The sequence below is a fragment of the Gekko japonicus genome, unplaced genomic scaffold (assembly GCF_001447785.1).
Source record: "Gekko japonicus isolate JY-2015 unplaced genomic scaffold, Gekko_japonicus_V1.1 scaffold3219, whole genome shotgun sequence".
In the NCBI taxonomy this organism is placed as follows: Eukaryota; Metazoa; Chordata; class Lepidosauria; order Squamata; family Gekkonidae; genus Gekko; species Gekko japonicus.
This window is the reverse complement of record NW_015175461.1, coordinates 127,877-133,526: the sequence shown is the minus strand read 5'-3', so window position 1 is coordinate 133,526 and position 5,650 is coordinate 127,877. Positions and strand designations below refer to the sequence as shown.

General features: G+C 54.8%; 1 protein-coding gene across 1 annotated transcript in view; it reads left to right on the top strand.

Moving 5' to 3' along the window:
* Nucleotides 1-6: 6 nt before the first annotated feature.
* Nucleotides 7-5,650, top strand: part of LOC107122782 — a 12,579-nt gene continuing 6,935 nt past the window's right edge. The window contains exon 1 of the mRNA XM_015425915.1: nucleotides 7-43. The gene's annotated coding sequence lies outside the window, so the exon portion shown is untranslated. The remainder of the gene's footprint in view (nucleotides 44-5,650) is intronic.

The window sequence follows — 5,650 nt, the reverse complement described above, 5'->3', positions numbered from 1 at the left end:
CAGGGCCGGCGGGGGCGCCTCGAGGGCTGCCGGCCGCGCAGAGGTGAGTCCGGGGCGGGCCGGGGCCGCGGACGGTGCGGGCGAGGTGGGGCTGCCCGGGCTGGGGAGGACAAAGCCGGGCGGGTGGTGGTGGTGGGGGGGGAGAGTCGAGGCCACCCTCTTTCCGGGGCGCGCCCGCGAACGGGGAGCCTCTGAGCATGTACAGATGCATTTCCCCCTTCCCCAGGCGGCGGCGGCGGCGGCAGCTCAGAGACGAGCGCAGTTTGTGACTCACGGCGGCGGCGGCTCCTTCCCCGCCCTCCCAATCGTGTTATATAGTCTCTAAGGCGCCCCTCGACCCTGGCTCTTCTCTCCCGCTCCAGAAGGACTAAGACGGCCACCCATCTGGGTCGAATGGTCCTCCGGGCTAGGGTTGCCGGCCTCCAGGCGGGACCTGGAGATCTCCCGGAATCGCGGCGGATCTCCCGCCTGCGAACATCGCCCCCTCCCGAGCCTCGGAGGGTGAACTCCAGGACGTCGTGCCAGGCTGGGCGCCCCAAACTCCACCTCCCCCTGGATCCTCCCCCCAATCAGCGAGGATTTCCCAGCCCCGTGTGGTTGCCAGTCTCCAGGTGCGGCCCTGGAGATGTGGGAAGACAACCAATGTCCCCTCTGAGCTGTGGAGCCCTGTGAGCAAAAATTCTGCTTTGCGGGCTGCTGGCGTTAAAGTTATGAGGCAGCGATGGGGCTCCAGCTGGAATTAGTTTGCTCTGGAGCCATCCTCCCTGACCGGAGACGGAGATTTGTCAGCCGGAGGCTAAAAAGACTGTGAGCTGGCTCACACTGACTCGGCTTAGAGGGAACACTGATTGCAACAGAGGTCGGTTTCCCTGGAGAAAACCGCTGCTTTGGAGGGTGGACTCCATGGCATTAGATGCTGCTGAGGTTTCTCCCCACCCCCAACTCTGTTCTTCCCACTCTTTGCCCCTAATCTCCAGGAAATTTCCCAATATGGAGCTGCCTAGGGTTGCCAGCCTCCAGGCAGGGCCTGGAGATCTCCTGGAATCGTACCCGCACCCCAAAGTATAGGGATCAGTCCTCCTGGAGGAAATGGCAGCAGTTGAGTGCCCTCCAACCTCCCCTTCCCTGCCTCTGCCCCTAAAACTCCAGGAATTTCCCGGCCCGGAGTTGGCAACCCCGGGTGAAAGGACCCCAAGACGCCCAGCTGAGCCCAGCTCTTCTTTGAAGCCATCCCTCGGAGACTCAAACACACAACAGCCCTTGGTTTCCACCCCACCCCTTGAAAGCCGAGTTCGGCTCTATCAGCTGAGATTGCCTTTAAGACCAATGCTCCCTCTAAGCTGTGGAGTCCCATGAGCAGAAATTCGACTTTGTGGGCTACTGGCATTAAAGTTTTAAGTGAGCGATTTGGCTGCTGCATAAATTAGTTTGCTCTGGAGCCCTCCTTCCTGAGCGAAGACAAAAATGTGTGTGAGCCGGAGGCCAAGAAAACTGTGAGCTCGCTCACACTAACTCAGCTTAGAGGGAACACTGTGTAAGACGGTTGCGAGAACCTTTCAGAGGCTGTCCATAACATGCCTGGTTGTAGCAGCACAAGCAACCACAGCGTGTGGCATTTTGAGAAAGAAGCCCTGCAGCTGCACCCCTGTGCCACGATGAAGGGTTGAACACACATGAAACTGCCTTCTACTGAGTCCGGCCTATCAAGGTCAGTATTGTCCTCTCGGACTGGCAGCGGCTCTCCAGGGTCTCAGGAAGAGGTCTTTCACTTACCCACTTCCTGGTCCTTTTAACTGGAGATGCCGGGGATTGAACCTGGGACCTTCTGCATGCCAAGCAGAGGCTCTGCCACTGAGCCAGGGTCTCAGGTCAAGGTCTTTCTCATCCCCTCCTGCCTGGTCCCTTTTAACTGGAAATGCCAGGAATTGAACCTGGGACCTTCCGCATGCCAAGCAGAGGCTCTGCCACTGAGCCAGGGTCTCAGGTCAAGGTCTTTCTCATCCCCTCCTGCCTGGTCCCTTTTAACTGGAAATGCCAGGAATTGAACCTGGGACCTTCCGCATGCCAAGCAGAGGCTCTGCCACTGAGCCAGGGTCTCAGGTCAAGGACTTTCTCATCCCCTCCTGCCTGGTCCTTTTAACTGGAGATGCCGGGGATTGAACCTGGGACCTTCTGCATGCCAAGCAGAGGCTCTGCCCCTGAGCCAGGGTCTCAGGTCAAGGTCTTCCCCATCACCTCCTGCCTGGTCCTTTTTAACTCGAGATGCCAGGCATTGAACCTGGGACCTTCTGCATGCCAAGCAGAGGCTCTGCCACTGAGCCACGGCCCCTCCCACTTCTGGGGTGCATTTCTGGAATGGTATGGCGTAGCTACATTGCGCTGCTCAGCAATGCCCTGTGTGGTGCCTCGCATAGGTCTGCTATGTATGTCTTTGGAGTTGTGTGTCTGCCCTGTGATCTGGTACTCAGTGTGAGGTTGTGGGGAAACGCAGGAGCATTTTAAGTTCCCTCAGCAATCCTCTGCCTGCCCTTGTGTCAAATTTTCCACGGGATTCAGAAACTGGCAGGGTATTCTTTAAGTGCTACAGAGAATTGTGCCTGCTGCCTTTTCCCATAGTGATAGAAGGCCTTGAGGTAGCATAGATGGTTTCAAGAGGGAATTGGATGAACTTCTAGAGCAGAGGTCCATCAGTGGCTCTTAGCCACAAGGTGTAGATGGAACACTCTGTCTGGGGCAGTGATGCTCTGTCTTCTTGGTGCTTGGGGGGGGGGCACACACAGTGGGAGGGCTTCTGGAGTTCTGGCCCCGCCAGTGGACCTCCTGATGGCCCCTAGGTTTTGGCCACCGTGTGACACAGAATGTTGGACTGGAGGGGCCACAGGCCCGATCCAACATGGCTTCTCTTATGTTTTTATTATAAGCCTTTTATAGAATTTTCTCCTGTACAGATAAGGACGTTTGGGGTGGGGGGGTTTTTTTGAGCAAAGGGGGACAAAGTCATTCTCCAAGCAGCACTCTGTTCCCAAAGAACCAGCAGCTTTGCCAGCTGGAAATCTTGTTTTCTTCTCGCATTCAAAAGCAAATTATTCCCCCCCCCTGCCTCATGGCTTTCAGCCACTGGGTTCTCTAGCCTGCCCCCCCCCCAAGCAGGCAGGCAGGACTGGTGTGAATTCTGACAACTTGGTGTAACCCCCCCCCCCAGCTGTCAATCCAATATCATCACAGTTGGTGTACCCCCCCCCCCCCAGCTGTCAATCCAATATCATCAGCTGCCAAAAGAAGAATTAAGACATCTTTGTAGGGCCAAAGAAGGTGCCCAGACCCCAAATACCAAAAATAGAGAAGGGGAGAGGTTCCAATACAAAAGGGAGGGAGGGAGAAGGCAGGCAGGAAGGAAGGAAGCAAGGAGGGTGGTGGAAAGGGAGGGAGGGAGGGAGACTGGTGGAAAGGAAGGAATAGAGAGAAAGAAAGAGAGGAAGGAAGAAGGAAAGAAAGAGAAAGAGAGAGAGAAAGGTAGGAAGGAAAGAGAAGAAAATAAAAGAGGAGGGAAGAAAAGAGAGGGAAAAACAAATAAGAAAGAGGAAGGAAGGGGAGAGAGAGAGAGAGAAAAGAAAATAAGAAAGAAAGAGGAAAGAGAGAGAGAAAGAAAAAGAAAGAAAGGGAGAGAGAGAGAGAGAAAAAGGAAGGAAGGAAAGAGAAAGGGAGAGAGAAAGAGGGAGGGAGGGAGGGAGAGAAAGAAAAGAAAGAAGGAAAGAGAAAAAGGAAAAGGGAGAGAGAAAGAGGAAGGAAGGAAAGAGAGAAAGAGAGACAGAAAGGAAGAAAGAAAAAGAAAGAGACTGCCAAGTGAAGAGAGGTCTTAACTTTTCAGTTTCCTTCTTTTTGGCGAAACCAAAAGGCACCCTCTCGCACCCTTGCGTGTGTCTTACAAATGCCACCGCCCGGGTGGCACCCAGTCGGCCAGTGTGCACAAAGATAATTGAGTTCTCCGGCTTGGTGAACTGCCCATCCTTTCTCCCCTCCACCCTCGTTTTCCCTCGTGGGGCAGCACATCCCGTTCTGTTCCTGGCCCTGGAATGCTCCCAGCAAATCGGGTTACGGGAGGTCTGGTGGGAGGGGCCGGCCTAGTTAAAGCCACGGGTGGAACAGGGACAGAGGGGAGCTGAGGTCACGGGCTCCCTCCCTCCCTCCTGCCGCTCTGGAGGAGATTAAAGGGCTGGCTTGGGAGGGGCTGGAGAGGAGCCAGGCGGCGAGGGAGGCTGACCGCCGCTGCCTGTGCTGGTTTTGTTCTCTGCCCCACCGCCTTTGCTCTTTGTTCTGGGCTCACAGAGGTCCCCGACATGGCGCCCACCGGGCACCTTACCTGACACCTGCCGAGCGTTTTCAGGAAGTGAAAGTGATTCAGGATAAGGCTTCTTCATCGGTCTTCATGGGGAAAGGAAGAGAAAGGAGGGTGGAGAGGGACTAGGCCAGGGGTGTCAAACTCATTTGTTATGGACGGCCGGATCTGACATAAATGGGACTTTGTCGGGCCGGGCCGTATGTGTGAGATATAAACTCGATAAAGGACACAAAGACAAAGATATTTTTGTTTAAACTTGAAATAAAAACATCCCTGAAACATTAGCATTCTTGCACTGATTTGTTTATTTAACAGCCTCTGATAACTGCCGCTTCTTGCTCCGAATTACTGCATCAAAATGTCTGTGCTGTAGCAATCGGGGAGGGGGAGGAGCCTCAGACCAGTGCAGGGAGCAGAAGCTTGGCTATCTATCTCTCCTGAGCGATTGAGAGAGTCTGGGAAAGCAAGCTATGACAGCAGCAGCAGAACTGGAGGAAGAAGCAGGAGACAGCCAGTCCCTCGCGGGCCTGATAGAAGCCTTCCGGGGGCCTGATCCGGCCCCCGGGCTCCATGTTTGACACCCGTGGGCTAGACAGTACTGTGCTGAACTCTACCACTTCACGTTGCAAGTGGAGGATCACAGAACTGATTGGTCATCTACCGGGGGAGGGTGACGACGGCTCCTGTAAGACTCCTGGGGAGGCACTGTGGCTCAGTGGCAGAGCCTCTGCTTGGCATGCAGAAGGTCCCAGGTTCAATCCCCGGCATCTCCAGTTAAATCCGGTTAAAAGGACCAGGCAGGAGGTGATGGGAAAGACCTCCGCTCGAGACCCCGGAGAGCCGCTGCCCGTCTGAGTAGACAATCTTAACCTGGATGGCCCAAAGGTCTGATTCAGTAGAAGGCATCTTGGTGTGCGTTCAAGTGGGTGTGGCCAGGTGGGGGCCATGCTTAGTGCTGCTTCTGATTGGCCACGAGTCGTGTGCCCTCTAAGCTGAGTGAGTGTGAGCTAGCTCACAGATTTTTAGCCTCCGGTTCACAGATTGTTGTCTCGGCTCAGGGAGGATGGCTCCAGAGCAAACGAATTTATGCAGCAGCCAAAATGCTCGCTGACAACTTGAATGCCAGTAGCTCACAAAGTAGAATTTTTGCTCACAAGACTATACAATTTCTGGGGCGGGGAGAATGAGACTGGACCAAACCTGGAAAAAAATTTGGAAGCCCTGTGCCTAGAGATGTAAAATTTCCGGAAATTTTAAAGCTCGGAACCCCCCCCCCCCGGGTGTTTTTCTTGTTTTTTTGGGGGGCGGAGG